Source organism: Ranitomeya variabilis, chromosome 3 (assembly GCF_051348905.1).
Source record: "Ranitomeya variabilis isolate aRanVar5 chromosome 3, aRanVar5.hap1, whole genome shotgun sequence".
Lineage (NCBI taxonomy): Eukaryota > Metazoa > Chordata > Amphibia > Anura > Dendrobatidae > Ranitomeya > Ranitomeya variabilis.
Genome location: NC_135234.1, coordinates 126389492 through 126414903, shown reverse-complemented (window position 1 = coordinate 126414903; position 25412 = coordinate 126389492). Strand labels below are relative to the sequence as shown.

The 25412-nt window shown below is 42.0% G+C and overlaps 1 protein-coding gene across 6 annotated transcripts in view; it reads left to right on the top strand.

The window, feature by feature from the left end:
- Window positions 1–25412, top strand: part of CDKL5 (cyclin dependent kinase like 5) — a 381431-nt gene that overhangs the window by 40380 nt on the left and 315639 nt on the right. For all 6 annotated transcript variants that reach the window (XM_077294660.1, XM_077294657.1, XM_077294659.1 and 3 more), the window contains exon 2: window positions 21069–21109. The gene's annotated coding sequence lies outside the window, so the exon portion shown is untranslated. The remainder of the gene's footprint in view (window positions 1–21068; window positions 21110–25412) is intronic.

The following is a 25412-nucleotide window of genomic DNA, read 5'->3' as shown; positions in this document are numbered from 1 at the left end:
AACTGTTGGTTGAATACTTTGGGAACGTAATAGTTTGTTGGGTATATTTTCACACTTTCTGCAGGTTTATTCAGAACATAATGTGCGCTATTTTGTGATGAACCAATTGCGGTGTTGACTTATTTACGGTAAACATCTACGGTCTAAAAAAGAAAACACACAAAAAATTGTAAAAAAAAAAATATCTATCACAGCGATCCACACTTCTCTTCATGGTTTTTTTCCATTATTAATGAGAAACTCTTAAGTTTGATCAATGGTACAACTTATGTGTCAAGACATTTTTTTTTTTTTTTTTGCTTTAGGTTTTAGTATTTTTGTTTAGGTTGCAAGAGAAAATGATTTTCATATTTGTTCATTCCCATTTAGGTGAAATGTATCCTGAGGATTATTTTAATCACTTTTGCTTGTGTCTGCTTTGCCGTTTTTTGCATCAAATTAATCAAAGTGTTTGATATTTGATAAATGTGACGTCTATTTACACTCAATACTTTTATCTAGAACTGGTTTTCAATTTTTCACACCACTACCCTACTATAGTGACCTACCTTTTTGTGACTTTTGAAATAGTAAAAAAAACCACGTAAGTCGGACTTAAAATGGAACTTGTCGCAATTAAAATTCCATCCAATCCACAGGCACCATGAGCAGAGGAAGGGGAGATGAGTAAATGAATATATAGAATTGTGAGAAAGTATTCAGTATAACCTGTGTTTAAATCATTTAAACTTCTGCTCTTTCTGGAATTTTCAGTGACTGACAGCTTTCTTTTGTATAAGTGTGTATATGGAAATTGCTGTCAGTCACTCCTAGGACCGCCCACTGGACTGAAAATCTCAGATCAGAGGTTCAAATGGTTAAAACATGATTTATACTGCATTTTTTCAGTATGAAAACCAGGCAACCCCCACACGTACTTATGCTGGCTAACAGATGTAAATCATTCAGCTGCGGCAAGAAAACTAAATCTCCGAGCACTAAAAAATACTCGGAGGACCTCCGAGCGTGCTCGAGAAATAATATAAACAAAGTGACAGTAGTTCTGTTGGGCACTCATCGTGTCAGGAGTTCTTCAGAATGCAGGTACCACTTGGGAGTTGGTAGCACTGTCAACGGCTGGTGCGGTCTTTGCCAAGGAGATTCAGCTGGTAACGGCGGTCGGTCTTCTGGTGGCAGCGGTCGGTCTCCGGCATCTTCCGCTGAGCCCCTAGTCCATGAACATATGCAGCTGGAGCAAACAAGGCCGCAGCATAATCAAGGCCCACCGTGGGCGGGAAGGTGTATGCTGGTAAGGAGGGCCTCAAACGTCTGTCCAGTACCCGGTTCGCTTTGCGGCATGTGCGCTGTACTCACGGTCACGAAGCGCATGGCACCTCATTGCCAATTACCAGGCACGCTGCACTTCTCTCTCTGCATTCCCCGCTGGTCACGGCGGGAGTACACGGACATGGGCCGGAGAACTTCTCTCTGTGCTGCGCTCTGTCTGTTCCCGCCAAGACTGACTGCTTCGGCGCACGCTGTGGCTGTTGCCACTTAGCCACACCCCCTATTTCCGAGTGCAAAGGTCTATCCGGTCTCTTACTCCTTACCCTGGACAACAGAGGAGACAGCCCCGACAGTTCCAGACCCGGCATAGGACAGGTACCCACGGCCTGCTTCTCCTCCTTACATATGAAGCAGGCTCATTTCCTGAGCCTGCTATATACAGAGCACACAGCGACATGTAATGAAAAATGTACATCACATGTCATTAACGGGTTAAATTCCAAATGACCTACCCTTTGCGACTCAGACTTCATTTGAGATGAGAAGACCAAGCAGGTTACACAAATATCAGTCAGTTTGGCTGACTCTCCCCTAGTGCATATGGGGGCCTATGTGGAATACTGTTGTAACATCTGTGCTGATTTGTGCTGCCTGTGTATCCTCTTTGGCCACTGGGAAGCAGCACGCATTTGTTGTGTCTTTATAAGGGAACTATGGGGCTAATTTTGGTCTAGGTTTTGATCACTCCTTCCTGAGGGCCTTGGGCAGGGCAGTCAGCTCTTTAACCCCTAACTCTACTTCCAGTCCATAGCTCTGTTGTCCAGGTGTACACTGCTGTGCTCCTGTTTGTTGTGATGATTATTCCTGTTCTTTGACCTTGGCATGACTTTTCACTACCCGCTAGCTCTATGATTTTGTCCTTGACGTGATGTGACGCTTAGCTATGACCCTTCTTGGTGACCCTTCCTGCCTCTGGCTCACTCTTGTGGGCCACTGCCCTTCCATGGAAGCAATCCACTGTACCCAATTGTAAGATCTGATCCTTGTACAGGTGATAAAGGGTGGTCATGGATCCTCAGGAATCTGCCAGATGGAATGGCTTATGCCAAGTCTGCCGAGGTAGCCTTTTCAAAGCCTTGGCCTCTGAGAGTCGTGACCACTATATTTTGGGGTGATTTTACATTTAATGGATAATTTTGTACACTGGAAGAGCTAATGCAATATGATGATGGAATCTGCATTCTCAGCTTTTAGGTACTGTATATATGTTCTGATTATACAGACATATAACTAAAAGCAACTAATAAAACTCATTCCTTAAGATCAGGGCTTTTAGAATAAGGGCATTCTTTGTTTTCATGTTGCTCTTTAATTCTGACCACACTATGCAATTAACCTGGAATACGTACACAGAGAACTATATATTTACCCTCTTTTCAGAAAGGCCTTAGGATGAGACTCGATATGAACACTCACCACAGTAGATGTTATTCTGGCCTTCCCATAAAATGTCCCCTACAGTAGTATAGTGTGTACATTCCTGATCGAGTTAATTAACCTTGCTATATGATTGATGATAATTTATATCTTATTTAGTGCTCCTCTCTTATATTGATTGGTTTACTACAGTAATGGCCAAAAGTGTTAGCACCCTTGAAATTGTTCCAGTAAATTAAATAGTTATCCTATAAATTTATTGCAATTACACATGTTTTGTTATAGACATTGTGACAAAGTCACTGGTAAAGTGCTGGAGGGGAGATATGTTTCACTTCGCCTAATAGCGTCAGTGATACAAAACCCAGAGTTTTTCCTCGAGCACACTAAGTGTGGTGAGGGGTTAAGCTAATTTGTATGATGGGCTGGCTTTTTTGTGGACATCCAGAGAGCAGGTGGGGGGATGTCCACAGTATCAACACCACCCCAGGGTGTGGTCTGGGGTTTAAGTAGCTGGGCTCCAAAGTTAGCAGTGTTCAGTGTCTGGAGAGGAAGCACTTCAGGGATGTGTCTGTGCCTGTGTTAAAGGACCTGTACCGTGGACATTGCTAACCTGACTGGGCTGATTCCCGCTAGGAGAAGGACTGTTTTTCCATGTTTTGCCCAGAGGGCCGTGTTTACTTTTTTCCAGCTTGGTTTTTGCTGCATTTAATAAACCAAGCACTTTCTTAAAGAGACAGTGTTCCGTTTCTACCTCTGTGTCCAGCCAAGTGAGCTGATCTACCACAACATATTTCCTTTGAGTGTATTGAAACAACACAAAAAAAAGAAAAAAGGCAAATTGAACATAATTTTACACAAAACCCCCAAAATGGACTGCACAAAATTGTTGCCACCTTTCCAAAATTGTGGGTAAAAAACTTTGTTTCAAGCATATGATGCTCGTTCAAACTCACCTGTGACAAATAGCAGGTGTGTGCAGTATGACCATTACACCTGAAACCAGATAAAAAGGGGAGAAGTTGACTCAATCTTTGCATTGTGTGTCTGTGTGTGCAACACTAATGGAGAACAGAAAGAGGAGAACTGTCTGAGGACTGACTTGAGAAACAAAATTGATGAAAAACATCAACAATCTCAAGGTTACATGTCCATCTCCAGAAATCTTGAAAAAGATCTCCAAAAAAATTTAAGCTGTCATGTAGGCTCAGGGTGCATCAGTGTCGGTGCGAACTATCCGTCAACAATAGTGATGAACGAATATACTCGTTACTCGAGATTTCTCGAGCATGCTCGGGGGTCCTCCGAGTATTTTTTAGTGCTCGGAGATTTTGTTTTACTTGCCACAGCTGAATGATTTACATCTGTTAGCCAGCATAAGTACATGTGGGGATTCCCTAGCAGCCAGGCAACCCCCACATGTACTTATGCTGGCTAACAGATGTAAATCATTCAGCTGCGGAAAGAAAAACTGAATCTCCGAGCACTAAAAAATACTCGGAGGACCCCCGAGCATGCTCGAGGAATCTTGAATAACGAGTATATTCGCTCATCACTAGTCAACATTTGAATAAAATGAAATGCTATGGCAGGAAACCCAGGAAGACTTAATTGCTGTCAGAGACATAAAATAACTAGACTGCAGTTTGCCAAAATCCTTCTGGGAAAACTTTTTGGTAAAGCATATCATTCTGCTGTTTACCAAAAACGAAATGAGGCTTACAAAGAAAGTAACACAGTACCTACAGTCAAATATGGTGGAGGTTCAAAGATGTTTTGTGATTGTTGTGCTGCCTCTGGCACTGGGTGCCTTGACTGTGTGCAAGGCATCATGAAATCTGAAGATTGCCAAATGATTTTGGGTCACAATGTAGAGCCCAGTGTCAGAAATCTGGTTTGCGTTCTAGGTCATGGGTCTTACAGTAGAACAGTGACCCTAAACATACTTCAAGAGTCACCCAGAAATTAAAGGAAGAGAGTTCTGAAGTGGACAGCAGTGAGTGTGGATCTAAATCCCATTGAACACCTGTGGAGAGATCTTAAAATTAATATTAGGTGAAGGTGCCTTCAAATATGAGAAACCTGGAGCAATTTGCAAAAGAGTGGTCAAAAATTCTAGTTGAGAGGTGTAAGAAGCTTGTTGATGGTTTTAGGAAGCGATTGATTTCAGTTATTTATTCCAGAAGGTGTGCAACCAAATTTTTAATTTGAGAGTGCAAATAATTTTGTTTGGACCATTTTGGGGGTTTTGTGTGAAATTGTATTAAATTTTCCTTTTTTTTCCTCTGTTTTTTTTGTGTTGTTACATTACTCACAAAGGAACGTGTAATTGCAATAATTTTCTTGGAGAAATACATCATTTTGTTGAATAATTTAAAGGGTGCCAACACTTTCAGCCATGACTGTGTATGTGTATGCATTGTCCTTTTCCTCAGTTTTATAAAGTAATAATATGCGCTGTACAGGAAATAAGTGTCTTATGAAAATTTACATAATGTATTTTTTTATGAATCAATATTTTTGGGCCATTTCTTGTCATAACAGGTAGTAAAATTTCCCAACAGCTAAATAATCGTGTCCTTAGACGCAATCTGTTAGAGGTTGTCGCCTCTCACCTAGTGTTAGGCCAGAGGCTCAGCGACATATAAAACAAAAAACTGAGCTCTACCAGCCCTCCCGGAGTTAGAGCTGTGTCTCCATCATGGTCGTGGTCTCTGTTGATCGACTGCAGCGGTGACATCACATCCATAGCATTGCAGTCAATCGCTGAGCTCAGTGACTCAGCAGAGACCTCACGAGCTGCTGAGCTTAGCGATTGGCTGCAGTGCTGTCAACGTGATGTCATCGCTGTAACTGATAAACTGGGACCGGGGAAGGGAAATAAAGCTCAGTTTGTTATGTTACATATCGCTGAGCCTTTTGTCTAACAATAGCTGAAAAATGAACAACCCCTTTATATTTCATTTTTATGTGTTACAAAAGCATGAAACATTATTTCTGTGGACAGCAAAGTCAGTAGCCTGAGACTGTTTTAAATTTAGATCCAATGCTCAGTGTCATGTTTCTGAGTATCTTGTAAGCAGGGTACATCTATACCTACTGCAGTTTCCAGAAGCTCCTGGATCCTGGGTTAGGAGCGTGGTCAATGGCTATTCAGCCACATAAGGGACTAACATAAGGACTAACAGTGATTCTTCCATACTGTATCACTGTGGCATTAGAATACTAACTACCACTTTTTTTTTTAACTTTGCCTCTGTTGTTCTGTGACATCACTGTGTGCATTATTCTAAGGCGACGTTCACTCTAGCAGTATTTGGTCAGTATTTTACATCAGTATTTATAAGCCAAAACCAGGAGTGGAACAATCAGAGGAAAAGTATCATAGAAACATATGCACCACTTCTGCATTTATCACCCACTCCTGGTTTTGGCTTACAAATACTGATGTGAAATACTGACCAAATACTGAACGTGTGAACATGGCCTAACACTGTGACCTCGCTAATGCAACAATACTTTCCTATATTTATTTTTCCTCTAATGTGACATAACTATATACATATGTTATTTCTATTTTATCACATAGAAGCTTTGTAATGTCTTGACTTTTTTTATTATCAAACTTTTCAAGAATTGAGTGTTAGGAGAATTGTTAAAAATAATTATACATTTCCCTGAACTTGACCAACAACAATAAAATACAGTATAAGGTGCCAATAAGAACAACGTTTATTTAAATATGATTAAAAACAATAGTAGCATACATGGTATCTGCATTCCAAAACGGGAGAAGTCACTACACAGATTGTAATCCTCTATGTGCTTTACTGAGAATAATGTAAAAAAGCCTAAAGTACCATATACTATTTGTGGGATATACTGTTCTCCTGCAGAAGTCTGGCTGTAGTAAGGTAAATCAAAGCACTTACATAGGTAGGGAGTCTGTGTATGGCGTCCCCCGCTGCCCCAACGCACGTTTCGCTTTCTTGTATAAATCAAGGAAATATAAGAGACTTAAGTGAGCGAGAGAACTACAGACTCAGATTTTGTGCCTCTGCTTCTGGAAAGCATTATATATTTCCTCAGTGCTAGATTCACAGCTACACTGCTCAGTACTGATGTGTAATGTCCTTCCAGCTACTTCAACTTCCGAAGATGTGTTACACAGGAGAGCCAGAATCCTCACAGCGTGCAGTCACGTGAAATTGATTGTGGACGTTTATCAGAAGACCAGACAAGCTCTTTAAGCAGCGGCTGTCCAGTAGTGGACGACACTTTTAATAAATGTGATAAATTGATTCCCTGATTTATAAAATGGCACCCCACGGGAAGTCAGTAACAGGCTCCTTATCTTCTTATGACCCTGTTCTAAGATGAAAATTATAAATTGTATCAGAGACAATACTCCTTATGAAGAAATTCACTGCAGACTCTATTATCAGTGGTTCCAATAAAAGTTTCCTACTTCTAACTCCTGGTTCTGAACAAGTGGATAGTCACGGCAAAGCTTATCTGTCAGTGATGCTCATGGAGGGATAACAAGCACTACAGTGCAGATTCCAATTAGTTTCTCAGGTGCGAGGCTGCATTATTTTATCAGGGTTTTGTAGAGCAACTTAATGCAGCATCAAGTCAAGTGATCCCACAGCGTATATGAGCCAAGACCAGGTTCCTGGTGTAATCCTCAACATCCATCTCAAGAAATTAATGCAACCACTCTTTTCTGAATGAGTAAGAAACTATTGCTGTTCACGTAAGTGCCAATCACAATTCAATCAAGATTCAGCTTAGTAACATGGCTCATCCGAGAGGGAAACAACAAGTGGACAGAATGTAATATATTCCACAGAAGTCTGATTGCATTTTTATTCATCTCATCCTCTTGAATGTGTCACAATTTTATTGTTGAAATCTCAAACTATTTATTACTTTTTTATAACTTTTGATCTGTATAAGGTAGACTGTATAAAGATCAAGTCTTCTAGGCCAAATGGCCATCATGTCTAGCGCTAGCAGGTTTTAGAGTGCTATCGGCAGCCAAGGTGGGATGCAAGTAATAGGTGGTAATCCGATTACAGTTATGGTGACCCAGACACAGGAGTAGTAACAACCCTCGAGATTTAATTATTTATGTGTCTTTAATTATATGTCCACCTACCATTACTAGGACAAAATGTTCATGTGTGTTTTGGTTGCTCTTTGATAGGAACATAGAAGTTTAGATGTCATGTATTTTGTGGACTATGGCTGCAGCACCATGAATTTAGTTAGCTAGATGTTGTTCTGGGCTTTAGTTACCAGCTTCTAACAAGTTCTTTCATATGTCAGGTTTATACAACTTGCGTTTTCAGCTCCTTCTTATATCTGTATGTTCTTAAGGTAGCAGACTACTAACAAACTTTGTCAGGGGTGTGTATGTAGGGTATTGTAAACTTGGGACTTACGTTGATCATGGAAACTCATGGAGATAAGCTGGCAACAGTGCTATAAAGATAGCCGTGCTTGAGGAAAGGTCAGTGGACCTGTATTATTGTAGGGAAGACCTCAGCACCAAAGAAGTCAACAACAATGGAAGATCTTGCTATACAAAGATTTTATTTTGATCCAGCACCAAAAGGGAAACAAATATCGTCCAACGTTTCAAAGAAATTTAGAGGTGTTGGCATTAAACCATGAGTGACCACTGATGTCCGTGATAAAGACCACCTGTTGGTCGAAATGTTGGACAACATCTGTGAAAAAGGTATAAGACACTAGCGCTCAATTTTTTATTTTTTTTTTGTGGGGGGGGGGGGGGGATAGGATAAGCTGGATGCTGCTGCCAGTGAACGGGTTCTGTGTGACATGCGTAGGATTTTAACTATGTACAGATAACTAGATGAATAAATGCTATTCTGGTAAACATAAAGAAATGAATGAGAAAAGTATGATTGAAACCTTGAAATAAGAGTAAAAAGGGCACTTGTACCAATTAGTGAGGTAGATGGTGGTGTTACTACATACTGGTAACAATAAACTCCTGTTCAAATATGACAATAAAAATGTACATTAGGTAATGCAAGTAATAGTCCCCAGACAAATATATGGTTGGTGATCTCTGGATGCTGGAAAGTAGCAGACTTAGTCGTCCAGAATTTAGCAACCTTGCTTTGATTTCAATAAAAGCAAAATAATAAAAATGGTAAGAGTCATACTATGTGAAGGGGTCAAATCCTCATCATCTGAGGGAAGACAGGAGTGTGTCAGTGTCTTCAGCGCTCCTGCAGATTGTAGGGCATCAAAGAATAAGTTAGATGAGAGATGGGAGGAAAGTTCAGCACGGACATGGAGTTTGGAGGCGCATGGGATAAGCCATATGGCGCAATAGCTGAATGTAGAGGTTGGGTCGAGGGATGACTTCTTCAGGATAGGTGTGATCATGGCATGTTTGAAAGCAGAAGGGAAGATTCCAGAAGTTAGTGATAGGTTGAAAAGATTGGTTAGGTCTGGGTTAAACGTGGTGAGGTTGGGAAGGAGGTGGGATGGGGTCAGGTGCACAAGGGGTTAGGTGCGATTTGGAGAGGAGATGAGTGAGCTCTCATTCAGTGATGGTGGGGAGGAAGGTTATGGGGAGGTGCAGTGTCTTTTAAACATAGGGGTTGTAGTAGATAGGCAGTAAAGACTTGCTTTGTTTGGCTGACCTTATGTTTTTAAATGTGCTGCGAAGTTTTCTGCAGAGATGAGGGAGGTCAGAGGGGGCAGTGGAGGGAGTTCAAAGTGTAGAAAAGCTGTTTGGGGTTGAGGGATAAAGAAGATAATAGGGTCGTGAAATAGACCCGTTAAGCCAAGGTGAGGGCCGATTTCAATGTGAAATGTGCTGTTTTGAATGCGGTGAAATCTTCTTGCAAGTGTGTTTTCTTCCAGCGCCGCTCTGCAGGCTGGCGTGTGTCAGTGGGATATTTTAACTCACACATGATGATGGTGAGAAAGTCTAGAAGCCAGCTGGAGAACTAGTGGTCAATGAGGGCAATAGCCACACCCAGGGGTTCAGTATATGATGGCCCCTTGGAGGTTCAAGGGAAAGTAGAGAGTCCACTTCAAAAGAAGCGAGGATGAGGGAAGAAGGAGGTGGGATTGGGTTGAAGGTGCAGTTAGAAAGAAGAAGACATAAATTAGCAGTATTCCCGCTTTAAAAGAAATAAATAAAAGATCCATCAATTTTTTTTATGGACAGGGAAAAAGTTCATTATCTTTACAGACTGTCCAGGAATTTCTGGAGGCTGGGAATCCTGGCTCCCATGGGTAGCAGTTTGGCTGGAGTTGTCAATCTCTTTTTCTGTCTTCCTCCTTCTCCCCTCTGATTGGGCTGCCATCTGCTGGTGAAAGATATCATTTCACATGTAACGCTCTTCCACTAGGAGACAGCAGGCAGCATTAAAGGGGTTGTTCACTTTCAGGAAAATTAGCTGTAAAATTAGCTAAAATAACAAACAAACTCCCCAATTCAACCTCCGGCTCACCAACGCAACTCCGTTGTCTGTGTTTTGGCTGCAGAGGTGACGTTTTGTCGACCGTACACAACATTGCTGCAACTAATTCCTGAGCTCAGTACAGCCACTGAGCTCAATGATTGGCTACAGCAGTCGTGTGTGCTGTCATTGTGAAGTCACTTCAGGAGCCGGTGGTGGGCCGCCTGGAGAGGGTAAGTACAGCTGTCCACCCTCCTAACTCCAGTGTGCACCATGTCCGGTCTTCCACCTGTCCTCTATTCCATGCTGGCATCCAGGTGGTAGGGGACAGGTGGGAGTGTGCCTACTGTATACGGCTAAAAAAAATTTGGGATATGTGGGATGCATTGAAGCAAAAAAAAAAATAACTACAAAGCTGTAAGTATGCTTTCAGTAATAAAATTCTATTTTCATTCAATAAATCTAAAGAAAAAGTAAGTACTTTACTTGTTCACATGCAACAACCCAAATGAATGGTGAATACTTCCAAGGATCTATGTGCTGCCAGCAGAACACTGTTGCTAAGCAATGGCGTTAACGTATTAAAGTTTTTAAAAAAATAATTAAAATTGAAAATTATTATTTTTTTATTATTAGCATTTTCATTTAAAATATAATTTTTCCTGTAATTCATTTTTTAATGAAGGAGTGAGATAAAAATGGTAAGAATGAGCTGAGTTACAATAGAGTTGGTGAAGACTTTGATAGTCAGCGATAATAAGGCTTGTATGCTTTGTGTAGGAAGTATGCAGAGGTAATGGTGTTTTTTTTTTTTTTTTTTTTTAATTAATCACATTTTATAATTTTCAAATAAATTTGCTCTTCCCATAATACATCCAAAAAATACTGTGCCATCATCTAAGTATGTTGTGCTTGGAGTTCTAGAATAGGCTTGTGTTCATAGCGCATAGATGGGGATTAAAATTCAGTTTTGCCTTGAATATATTGCTCCCATTCCCTTCTATGTCTTGTAGAACTAGTATATTTAAAGGGAACCGGTCACCCCCAAAATGAATGGTGAGGTAAGCTCACCGGCATCAGGGGCTTATCTACAGCATTCTGTAATGCTGTAGATAAGCCGCCGATGTTACCTGAAAGAGGAGAAAAAGAAGTTAGATTATACTCACCCAGGGGCGGTCCCGCTGCGGTCCGGTCGGATGGGTGTCTCCGGTCCGCTCTGGCGCCTCCCATCTTCGTTCCATGACGTCCTCTTCGGGTCTTTACGCCGCGGCTCTGGCGCAGGCGTACTTTGTCTGCCCTGTTGAGGGCAGAGCAAAGTACTGCAGTGCGCAGGCGCCAGGCTTCTCTGACCTTTCCGGCGCCTGCAAGAGACCCGAAGAGGACGTCATGGAACAAAGATGGGAGCTTTTTTACAGATGGTGTTATATTTGCATCAAGAATTTGTTGAAATTTAATTGAATCTATTCTTCCTAATACCCGTGAAATGTTCCCTGTTCCATTGGCTGCAACACCACACCAAGGCATGATTGATTCACCCCCATGCTTAATAGTTGGCGAGATGTTCTTTGCCAGTAACTATACAAAGTATAACAGTCACTATAGCAAAGTACGCCATTGGATAGTTTGGACTTTATGCTGCTTAAACCCGTGATTTAACTGATGATGACAATAGATTCAAAAATAGAATGCCCTGGCACTGACACAAGAAAAGCATTACCAAACTTCAATTCTTTAGCTCCCAATTTGTAAGCAGATGCTATTTTAAAGGTGTCCAAGCTCTGATTATAGGCAGACACATGTTAATAACTCTGTTCAGACATCTGCTCTTAGAGAGGAATGGCAAGATTAATTCCACTCTAGTGCTAAACGGTGATATAAAGCTGGCGTGCGTGATGTATTCTCACTATGATCGTTTAGTCTCAAGTACACGTGTTGGAAGCTCACCTGTAATATAGCAACATTACATTATGAGGTCAGCGCATGTGGTTACAGCACAGGAAAAGTTCTTGTTGGAACTTATATCTGAAAAAGCAATCAAGAGATAGCAATTTTTTTTTAATTTCCTTCTTAATTAGTTTTAGTTAATAGAGTCTGCATTTGCATTTTATTTGTGTTCATTTTAAATCTGATATTTGCACGTTGTTTTATTTTCAGTCTTATTAAATGGCCTTGATTGGGTTATCTGGTATAAAAAATCCATAAACTGTCCATTGATAGAAATGAAAATTTTGCAATACATTATCTTTGCTGTGTTGGAACTGTAGGGGATTTGAACACCGGCCTACTGGCTCCCACATATTTTACTTCTGATCCTGGGAGACCCATCAGCGTGAATAAAATCGGTCCGATGTCGTTCCGGAAAAGTTGGATGTGTGTTATGCAAGTAGCATATAATATTCATGCGATTACAATGCGGGCCTCTCTGACCTTTCCCGGTGCCTGCGCACTGCAGGACTTTACTCTGCCCTCAACAGAGCAGACAAAGTACGCCTGCGCAGGAGCCGCTGCAAGAAGACAAGAAGAGGACGTCATCGAATGAAGATAGTAGGCGCTGGACACGGATCACGACTCCCATCAGACTGGACCGCAGCGGGACCTCCCCTGGGTGAGTATAATCTAACCTTTATTTCTCATCTTTCAGGATACATCGGGGGTTTATCTACAGCATTACAGAATGCTGTAGATAAGCCCCTGATGCCGGTGGGCTTAGCTCAGATACATATTTTTGGGGTAACAGAGTCCCTTTAATAACTAGCAAAGGCTAAGCAGACAGCTGCTGGCTGATATTAATAGTCTACGAAGGGGTCATGGATATTGGCCCCTCTCAGACTACAAACATCAGCCCCCAGCTGCCCCAGGAATGGCGCTACCAAAACATGCACCAATTCTGGCACTTGGCCTTACCCTCTTCCCACTTACCCTGGTGTGTTGGAAAGTGGATAATAGAATTGGGGTTAATGTCAGCTTTGCATTGGCAACTGACATCAAGCCCAGGGGTTAGTAAAGGAGAGGGATCTATAAGGCACCCCCATTACTAACCCCATAGTCATGTTGTAAATAAAAAACACCATGAATAAAGTCCTTTAATTGAAATGAAGATACTGACACCTTTATTTTAATTAAAAATAAACACGCAAAGTTATGCTCACCTTTACGCCGAATCCAGTGAGGCCTATGTCACCTGTAAAAGACCAATAAAAATGAATGCTGATAAACCAGGTAAGTGTGTATCAAAACTTAAAGTATATAGACATAACCGCTGAATAGCAAAGTATCTGGATCATATTACCTCATCCCACGGAGACCACAAGTGGAGCAGGATAGTCTGGATGTTCCCCCTCACCAGCTACCCGGTGTAAACCCTGAAAAGTCACACCAGGCGCAAAAAGTGTCCAAAACACAGAACTGTGCGGCATTTGTCAGTCTGCCTCATTCACCTGCAGAGAAGAAAGTCTCCTCACAGCTGAGGTTTTGCTGCAATGTGCACGGGATCCAGGAAACCAGCGAGAATCCTGTGTGATCTCCTGGTCACAGTGTGAGCAGGGGGGGCAGTGTACCCGCCGAACACAGGCTATAATTACTATTAGGCCAGAGACACACTGCTGCGAGATGCGGCCGAGTCTCGCTGGTTAAAAGCAAGCTGTGGCATCGGCACTCCAGAGCGGAGCGTGCAGCTGCATAGCAATACATGGAGCCGCACGCTCCGCTCCGGAGTGCCGGTGCCACAGCTTGCTTTTAACCAGTGAGACTCGGCCGCATCTCGCAGCAGTGTGTCTCCGGCCTTACCTGCGCCTCCCGTTGTCGCCTCCCGGCTCTGCCAGTCCATCTCATCCTCCTCCCGCGGTGACTCCATCCTGCACTGCGCAGATGGCAAGGGAGAAATATCCTGGGCCTGAAAGCAACGAAACCGTCGGGAGCAGCGAGCACCAGACAGGCCTGCGCCACTGGACGTCACCTCCGCCTGCCGGCGCTCTGCAGCTTCTCTGTGCCGGCTGTCAGCTTGACAGTCGGCACAGAGAACAACTGACTCCCAGACCGGGGGCGGCAGAATGCAGCCGCCGGGGGGGGAGACACAGCGGACCGCCACATTAGGCGACCCGACTGCGCCCCCCTGCCGGCTGCGCCCGGGGCACATGCCCCGGCTGCCCCCCCCCCCCTAGATACGCCACTGGGTGCTCATTCATCATCTCATTCAACTCATCATGCGATAACCGCTTGTAAGTGCTGCCTTCCCACAGACAGCACAGCTCCTCTGTTTTCAAAATGGCCATGTGTGGAGGAGCATGTGACCTTTCCTTCAGCGTCCTCCAAATGAAAAACACCATTCCCATGTGCGGTGTGGACAGGTCTGGACACATCCTCCTTCAGTCATGACTATTTTGAAGACAGGAGAACTGTTCAGTGCGTGAGGAAGACAGAACTAACAAGCAACAGATGAACCTCAATGTCAAACAGCAGCTGCAAAAGCAAACAGAATATTAGGGTGTATAAAAAGAGAGATAAAATCCCAAAGTATTATTATCCCTTTATAAATCACTTGTGAGGCCACATCTAGAATATGGAATCCAGTTTTGGGCTCCACATTTAAAAAAGAACATTCAAAAATTAGAGTCAGTTCAAAGACGGGCAACTATATTACAAAGGATGGAAGGCGTCTCATATGAGGAGAGATTGCAAAAGTTGGGCTTGTGTAGCTTAGAAAAAAAGATGTCAGAGGAGATTTCATTTATATGTATAAATACTGTATATGTGTGGTCAATGCAAAGGATGGCGCCTGACTTATTCCTTCCAAAGACCGTACTAAGGACAAAGGGGCACTCATGGGTGGAAGAAAGGCGATTCCAGCAGCTAAATAGGAAAGGGTTCTTTACAGTTAGAACAGTCAGACTGCGGAATGCCCGACCACAAGAGGTTGTAATGGCAGACCCTATAACAGCTGTTAAAAAAGGCGAGATAATTTCCTCAGTACACATAACATTGTGGGTTATAGATATTTGGTGGAGGAAGGTTGAACTTGATGGACCTAGGTCATTTTTTTTCAACCTATGTAACCTCTAGTATTTATATATTTATAAGCTCCACACGCTTCTTTTTTGATGTGATGCAGGGATGCTCTGATGGCCTTTGACCACTTGGAGGACTAGATGATTAAAGCAGCTAGGGACTGCTTTGACATCTAGGTTGGTGCCACATGTTCCTATGCAGAGTGCAGTAGTCAAGATGAGTTCGCATGGGCTGCTGTGCTCTGCATAAATAGAGAACGAGATAACAAATCTATTACTCTGATGAAGTTAGATTTGTCATCTTGAACACTGCTTGTCAAACTCATGTCGGCTACTGCACAAGCAGCAACTGAGACAACAAATTGCTGAATATGTTGAAGTGAGATTTGTCATCTCACTTGCTACCTATGCAGAGTGCAACAGCTGAATAACATGCTTGCCTTGGCTCCTGCATACTTCACAGGCAGCACCTGAGTTGGAAAAGGCTACACTGTGTCCTCCTATAGCTCCCTGCCTTTTCTCTCACTTGTAAGTTTGGATGAGGTAAGAAGAGACCTGCTGGGGCTTCTGTCCTGGATCTAAAAATGTATTGCCTGTAAGAAAAAATAAAATAAAAAAGACATGATACAAAGTTTATAAACCTACTAGAGTTAGGGTTGGGACTAGTGGACTAGTGTTAGGACTAGGGTAAGAACTATGATTAGGGTAAGGGGTTAGGGCTAGCACCAGGGTTAGGGATAGGACTAGAGTTCCCGAAGAAGAAAATACTTAGTCTTGCCCCAGACCCTGGTAGCCCATGCTATGCTACTAGTGCCACAAAAATTGAGTCCCAAACACATTTGTAAAAAAAAAATGGACAACCCATTTAAGTTTCAGGAAGTTACAAGAATATATTAAAAAGTCATCCTACACATATACTTTGGCAGTGCTCTGGATCTTTACAGATACAATATACAGAGCTTCAGTCTGAAAGGAAATATTCCTGTGGTATTTACTAGTTTGGAAAAATTCTTGTAAATTTGCCCAATATGGAAACATTTGTACCTTATAGCTCTTTCACATGACCCCTATACGTTTTAAGAACTCAGCAGCTCCTTGCAGGAAAGAATAAACATAATATATCGCTGTACATAGAGTCTGAGATAATTCTTAGAGCAGGAGCATTGGGACGTCTGAGCCTAAGTACAGGAATCATAATGATATGAATCTCTTTTCTGTATTTGCTGTTAAGCTATGTTGGATTTTTTTTCTTTATGCTATTGTTGAAAATGTATTTTTACTGTGCAGACTCATTTTTTGTCCTTGATTTTATGAATGTGTCTTTTCTAAGTGACCGTATCATTAAAACTAAGATGTTTGTTTATGAGGGGATTGGTTCTACAAAGATTCTGAGGCCCTGACAAAACACTGGAGCTGGCGAAACAGCACTAGTACACAAGTTTGAGGGTTTTTCTTTTACACCCGGCTATTGTAATTTTAATAATAAAATGTGATTTAAAAGTAGAAGCTTTACTAAATTGTCAATGCCTATGGACTCTTTTCCTTTTGGATAGCATTTTGACAATAGACAACATCCTTTTGAAACGTTGAGAGGAAACACTAGGCTGTATTCAGCTACATGGTTCAGCTCAGTGTCGTATAGCAGTATATCCCTGTGTGTACTTTGTTGTATTGTGTGGGAACTTAGACGGTATACACCATGAAAAATTAATTGTTTACAATTGTAACCTGACATCGATTGAATTGGGGTTTGATCTATGGTGTGCGAAATGTGGAAGGACAAAGACTGCCTTGTTGCATAATTAAAGTCAATAATACATTTTTAATTATTTGTTTAGGTTGCGGATGGATGTGACGCATTTTCTAATATTAATGTAGCTTGTCGTTTTGTTTTTTTCTTGACATCAGGAGAAAAGAAAATTAGCAACAGAGTATTGGATGACCGGAGTTCTGTAAAGTGAACTTATCTGTGTGTTCTAGTATTTATATGTTAATTAGAAAAAAAACAATTGATTTCCATAGAAACATCTTACGGTTGATTGTTGTTTGCATTTTGATGTTCTACAAGAATCACAAAAACTAAAATATTTTTTTTTTTATAGTTGTAGGCCTACAATTTTGTAAAGTATTCATGGCAGATCTTAGATTTGAGTTCACATCTGCATTGGGTCACAGATTCTGTCGTATGTGTGTATCAAGCAGTGCAATTCCTTCCATCAAAACAATGAGAACTATGACAGAACTCAATGGAGCTATTATAAATTGGTGGGGTTCGTCAGGCCCCGTTGGCATCCATCATGTGACGGACCCGGCACTGCATTGTGGTTTCAGATATGAATAGAGCCTCACACAGAGGGAGGCTTAAGTAGAACACTTCAGAACCCCCAGTACATCACTCTCCATGGAATCCAGCAGGGAGTGCTTCTCGAACCCCTATTCCTTGCAGGTTTCCCTCTAACATGTTTGCTTATTTTGCGATGATTGTGGCTAGGACCAGCTCCATGCTAGATTCCCACAAGCTCTGAGTGAAAATAGTGCTCTTTGACCTGTACACCCTATTTGATAGGATGCGGGGTACGTGTAGCAGATACCACCAAAGTAGATTCACCCTTCTATTTAGGTGGATATAGAATCAATACACTGGTGGACACAGACAGAAGAGGACCCCTGTGCAAGAACAGTGTATGGGCCCTTTGTAGTCCAATAACGTTATTGTGTGCTTGCTGATTTTTTGGTGGTATTGGGCCCTGTTACCTCTTGGGCCCCACTGCTGCACAGGTTGCACCGATGGCCTGTCCACCCTTTAGTCAAGATGTGGAAGACATGGCAGGCTTTGAGCTACCAGATCTGGGGGAAATTTGTGACTATTAAAAACTAGAACTCTTCCAAAGTGTGGACAGTCCAACTACAGGTGAGGGAAACTAAGTTCAGAAATAGGAATTACATCCTTGGAGCCTGCGTCTCCCCTGCTGTCCATCCTAGTGGTTCAGGGCCTTCTTTCATGGTAACCTATTCTATTTGACCACAAAGATTACTTTTCCTTTTTTTAATGTGATTCACAACCATGATCTAATAGTGGAGACAGATCTATAAATTAAGTCATATTTATTGCTTTCTGGCTGCCGAGTACGATAATTTAGATTATTTCACCCGGTGAAAGAGTATAATGAAACAAGTGCTCCTAATCTTTCATTGTAAGTACACCCTTACTGTCTGAAGACTTTCTATAAGTTTATCATTCTACAATCTTTGCGAAATCTGTTCGAAACAGGGTTGTCCGCTGCAAAAAACTTTTTAAGGATATGCGAACATAGCGTCTTTAAGACGCCAGTGGATCCACCAAGGTTTTCCTAGGTGAAACTTCTCCCTTAAAGCCTATAGATTCATATAGCTGTAAGCCCCTTTTTATATCACTGCTTATTTATACTATTTGTGCCGACCATGCTTATATCTCAGACATTTTGCAGTTCCATTTAATGTGCATTAGGTAAAGGCAACGAGCAATGAGGTGTATTAGACTTTTATTAAGGTATAGCGTGGTATAATCCAGTATGCCCACCCTGACGGACATTGCTAGACATATTGAACATGACTGGAAAGGTCATCAAGCTACAAGGTCACAACCTCTCCATGTGCTATGTTATATCCAAGCTGTGCTCAAATCCTTCCATACTAGGGTGCTCAGGCATGAATTGAATTACGTGCTGGTTTCAATTTGCTTGATTTACAGTGCTATCGGGCTTCTGCTATTCTTACTCGCTTATTATGCACAATGGATGGACACAGCCCATCTCCAGCTCCTGCTGCCCTAAATTCATAGTTGACAGCCATGTACAATACAAGGGTTTATTCTGCTGCAGTTTTTCTACAGTCTGATATTATTGACATAAAACTCAGGAAATATAAATCCTTTATCTGTATTCTCATATCAGGTTCTTAACATCTTCTTCTGCCATTACACAGTCAAGTATGCCCTGAAGTTATACCACTGGGTGACAGATCCGGCGGTGGTATGCCCTCACCACAAAAGATGGTGCTGGTGGGCTTTGTGTGGCTGCATGAGACCTTTATAGCACACTCCCAGGTGCAGTGCTATGATCAGGCTCGTTCACAACACTGGACAAGTTAAGGGGGTCGTGCCACGTCCAATAATCAACATTATTAATAATAATATAATCTTTATTTTTATATGGCACTAACATATTCCGCAGCACTTTACAGTTTGCACACATTATCATCACTGTCCCCGATGAGGCTCACAATCTAAATTCCCTATCAGTATATTTCTATATTATAGAAACCGGAGAACCCGGAGGAAACCCACGCAAACACGGGGAGAACATACAACCTCCTTGCAGATACTGTCCTTGGTGGGATTTGAACCCAGGACCCCAGCACTGCAAGGCTGCAGTACTAACCACTGAGCCCCCGTGCTGCCCCATTATTCAACTAACAGGAGAAGTTGTGAATAGAGATTGGACCAACCGGTCCAGCAGCCAGGTCATTATTCCATTCTCACTTAACGGGAGTCTTACAAATCGCTTCTTATCGGACGGCATCATCAGATCCATTTTGAATTAACCGGACTGGCACAACATTGTGTGTGCTTCACACTGGAATGATGACGCCAGGCCAGCCCTGCTAATCAAAGAAAGAACTCTGGATGCCATCATGTAAGAGGTGACTTGGATGGTTCTGGCTTGTCAGTCACAGAGCACTGACCCGGATGCTGGACCGGGGTTCTGCAAATCAATTCTCATATCTCTAATTATGAATGTCTGACCATTTGGACCCCCAATGATCACTGGAACTGGGATCCAAAAGTCCCTGTATGTTTGGAGTGTTATTGTGTATGCATGGTCAACAGTGCCTCCTATTGGATGTACAGTAGCTATCCAAAAAGTCAATAGCGACCCTTTAATAAGCCTTGCCACATGACGTAGTATGAAAATCAAAATCAGAAATTCCATTTTTCGCCTTCAAAAAGTGCTCATGTTTCATGGGGAGAGCACTTACTGAGAAACCAGTATACAGAAATATTCCCTTTATTATATACAGTATATAGAGGGCACTTGCACCCTAGCAGTAGTACTTTAGGCCTCAGGCATTGCTGAAGCTGATTTTTAACTTCTATTATAGTTTTTGAAGGGATTTTGGAGCAGAAACTGGCTATGTGCACGCAGAGTGTTTTTGCTGAGTTTTTAGAGAAGAAACTGAGCGGTAACTCCAAATTTATTAAGAGTTCTGAGTTATTGAGGAGGATTTGCAAAGTTTATGTTGCGAAAACTCAACAAAAAGACTCCATGTGCTTGTAGTTGGTGGAATGGTCCGTACACAGGTTTGTTCTTTCAGAACCTAGGATGAAAATAAAAAAGAGCAAATACCTTGTAATAAGTAAATAGTAATAGTACATATTGATAACATAGGGTTACTGTTTTGATAAAAAAAAAGCGTAAAAGCCGTCCTACCACGATAAGGTGTACCCCATTTGGGACGGTATCTAACTCTTCTAGTTCACCTTACTCTTTGTCAGCAGACGTAAAAATAGATAAGAGCAGAACTGGATCTGGGTCCCGATTGTTAAGACACTTGCCCATGGAAAGCTATATAAGCAGAATGAACAGCCCAAAAGGGGAGCGCCCCTATGCATTGCACTTATACCAACATATGTTCTGGACCCATTTTTTTGGTCTAGGATTTCTTCTTTCCTATCTTGTTGGCATTGAAGTGTTGTAAAAATAAAAATTGTACTTACCGGTACCCAATTTGATTAAAGAAAACATCAGTGTCTGAAAATGTTCACTTCTGTTTTGGTTAATTTCTAGAAAGCTGTTATGTGATTTGACTTCTATGCCTCTTATTCACAGTCCAGGAGTTTTAAATGCTGACTGGTTGTATTGTTAATCTACAGGTGCAGCCAACATGGTGTTTTAAGACTCCTAACTGGATTAGGTAAGTGGATTGGATTTTCATTTTCTTTCCTCTACCTATAATGAGATTTAATCTAGCCTACATACATTTTATTTCATGTACATTCGTTGTAAAATTCATGACTCATTGCATCGCTAACCATGTGCACCCGATATAGACCAGACTGTCAGCAGTACATGTACCCTAGAATAGCGGAGATAGTGAGCGGAGAGCAAGAAGCATTCAGTTGGGAGCAACCATACAAAAGATGGAGAGCAGAGGAGCGCAAGGACATAACACCGCCAGGACAGCGCGAGGACATAACACGGCCAGAACAGCGCGAGGATATAACACCGCCAGGACACAATGATGACATAACACCGTCAGGACAGCGTGAGGACATAACGCGGCCAGGACAGCGCGAGGACATAACACTGCAAGGACAGCACGAGGACATAACTCCGCCATTTACTGACTCATCAGAGCTGTCAGTAATGTCAACTGTGTTATTTGGTGTTTGGATGTCTGAAACAATGTTATAGGGGGTCTTTATACCGTATTTACCATGGATACCTAAATGCCTGCACATGAGGAAAGAGACAAAGCTAATCAGAAGAACTATACTACATTTCTAATTGGATGTATTTAGTAATACTATTATTATTACACCTACTACATATTGGGACACAAGGTGCCTTAGGGTGGCCACAATAAAAGGCCACTGTAAAATGTGAAGTATCCCCATTGGGGCTCACAATGTCTATGGAGAGTGGGAAGAAGCTCGCGCAAACATGTGGAGCACATACAAATCCCTTGCAGTTGTTATCCTTGGTGGGAGTTCAGTGCTAACCACTGAGTCATCATGATTATTTTTGTAACCAAGCAAACCTAATGCAACATAGGCCTAATGCTGCATGTTAGCACTAAAACATTTATGTGTATAGAAAATCACAACAAACCCGATATGATAATAAAGACTAAAGAAACACCGACAACGAAAACAGTGACAGCATGTGGCTACGTAACAGCAACTTGTCTGCTTCTCTATTCTATTGTAGATAGCACAAGATTGGCTTACGTGTTCCCTAATTGATCCAATTTGTTACCGAGTTTCCTACAGCACCGTGTGCTTGCCGATACGGTCACCTCATTAACCTCTTACTGGCCAGTGAATGTAGGGCCTTAGCAATCAGAAATTAAAAAATCAAAAAGATGTTTGATTTAGCACTTTTCCTTGATGTAGCCAGTTTAACAGGCTTAAACTGGTAAATGGCCCTTTTTACATCTTACTCCAGCTCTCCCACAATTAAGACTGGCATACAAAAAGCAAATCCTAATGAATCGGGGCCGTAGTGTTATTTGCCTCATTTTTTTAGGAATAGTAGAGGTTTTATCAGTTCCTACTAGAGAGCCGACGCTGTCCTACATTATACGTCCTGGGGATTCTTCTCCAGACCGACAACCTATTGTATCAGGTGCACCATTATGACCTTTACATTTTAGAATGAATATATTTAGAACTAGCTGAAGAGCCCGGCGTTGCCTGGGCATAGTGAATATCTGTGGTTAGTTAGAGCACCTCACTTCTCTTATTTTCCCATCACGCCTCTCATTTTCCCCCTCAAATCTCTCATTTTCTCCCTTACACCTCTCATTTTCCCCCTCACTCCTCTCATTCCCCCCTCACTCCTCTCATTCCCCCCTAACACTTGTCATTTCGACCTCACATCTGTCATTTTCCGATCACTCCACTATTTTCTCTCACTCCTCTCATTTTTCCCTCACACCTCTCATTTTTCCCTCACACCTCTCATTTTTCCCTCACACCTCTCATTTTTCCCTCACACCTCTCATTTTCCCCTCAGTATATACATGTTTGTCATCTCCCTTATATATAGTATACACCTGTATGTCATCTCCCCTGTAAATAGTATATACCTGCTGTATGTCATCTCCTGTATATTGTATATACCTATGTGTCATCTCCTCCTGTATCTAGTATATACCTGTATGTCATCTCTTCTGTATATAGTATATATGTGTGTCATCTCCTCCTGTATATAGTATATACCTGTATGTCATCTCCCCTGTATATAGTATATACCTGCTGTATGTCATCTCCTCCTCTATATACCTATGTGTCATCTCCTCCTGTATATAGTATATACCTGTAAGTCATCTCCTCCTGTATATAGTATATACGTGTGTCATCTCCTCCTGTATATAGTATATACCTGTAAGTTATCTCCTCCTGTATATAGTATATACGTGTGTCATCTGCTCCTGTATATAGTATGTACCTGTGTCATCTCCTGTATATAGTATGTACCTGTATGTCATCTCCTCCTGTATATAGTATATACCTGTGTGTCATCTCCTCCTGTATATAGTATATACCTGTATGTCATCTCCTGTATATAGTATATACCTGTATGTCATCTCCTCCTGTATATAGTATATACGTGTGTCATCTGCTCCTGTATATAGTATGTACCTGTGTCATCTCCTGTATATAGTATATATCTGTGTCATCTCCTCCTGTATATAGTATATACGTGTCATCTCCCCTGTATATAGTATGTATCTGTGTGTCATCTCCCCTGTATATAGTATGTACCTGTATGTCATCTCCTCCTGTATTAGACCTCGTTCACACGTTATTTGGTCAGTATTTTTACCTCAGTATTTGTAAGCTAAATTGGCAGCCTGATTAATCTCCAGCCAACAGGAAGCCCTCCCCCCTGGCAGTATATATTAGCTCACACATACACATAATAGACAGGTCATGTGACTGACAGCTGCCGTATTTCCTATATGGTACATTTGTTGCTCTTGTAGTTTGTCTGCTTATTAATCAGATTTTTATTTTTGAAGGATAATACCAGACTTGTGTGTGTTTTAGGGTGAGTTTCATGTGTCAAGTTGTGTGTGTTGAGTTGCGTGTGGCGACATGCGTGTAGCAACTTTTTGTGTGTCGAGTTGCATGTGACAGGTTAGTGCAGCAAGTTTTGCGCATGGCGAGTTTTGCGCGTGTCGAGTTTTATGTGTGGTGCGTTTTGAGTATGTGCAGGTTTTGTGTGAGGCAACTTTTGCATGTGTTGCAACTTTTGTGCATGTGGCAATTTTTACGCGTGTGCAAGTTTTGCGTGTGGCGAGTTTTCCATGAGGTGAGTTTTGCACGTGTGGCGAGTTTTGCGTGAGCCTAGTTTTGCATGTGGCGAGTTTTGAGCGGCGACTTTTGTGTTTCGACTTTTATGTGGCGAGGTTGGTGTATGTGTGGTGAAATGTGTGCTGAGGGTGGTATATGTGTTCAAACACGTGGTAGTGTGTGGCACATTTTGTGTGTGTGTTCATATCCCTGTGTGTGGTGAGTATCCCATGTCGGGGCCCCACCTTAGCAACTGTACAGTATATACTCTTTGGCGCCATCGCTCTCATTCTTTAAGTCCCCCTTCTGGCAGCTGTTAATTTGCCTCCAACACTTTTCCTTTCACTTTTTCCCCATTATGTAAATAGAGGCAAAATTGTTTGGTGAATTGGAACGCGTGGGGTTAAAATTTCGCCTCACAACATAGCCTATGACGCTCGGGGTCCAGACGTGTGACTGTGCAAAATTTTGTGGCTGTGACGGTGCAGATGCCAATCCCGGACATACACACATACACACACACATTCAGCTTTATATATTAGATGTATTACTAAATATAATAGAGAATGGGCTGGTGGTCATGCATGTGCACTACCTCTTCATTCACACAGGGGACATGTTTATTTTCAGATGACTAAGGCTAAGTTCACACTTGCGCTTGGCTGGTGTGCGAATGGCTGCGTACTTCCTCCCTTAAGCTCCACCTATGCTCCGCCTACTTTAAATGCAAGTGAGAACCCGACCTAAGAGCTGATCTGCAGTACCTGGGAGCAGCCACTATACAGTATGTGGAGCTGTGCTGTTCCACTCGGTTCACTGTCTGCATCCGGCCACTTTTAACAGCTGAGTGGTGGGGTGCCTGGTGTTAGGTCATCAGCACTACATTGGTGGGGGTCTATCTAAAAGGGAATCTGTCATCAGGATTTTGCTACCTCATCTGAGAGCAGCATGATGTTGGAAAATAGACCCTGAGTCCAACGATGTATCACTTAGTTTACTGGGTGCAACAGTTGGGCTACAAACTGTTTTTAGATATAGCATGTAGCAGAGCTCAGAAAACTAACCCCCCCCCCCCCCCCACACCCCTGATTAGCAGCTTTCTGTGTACATTGAATACTAACATTAAGCTGCTAATCAGTGCTGGTGGTGGAGTTGGACAAGGAAGCATGGCGGAGGTGTAGTCCGGGCAGTGATTAT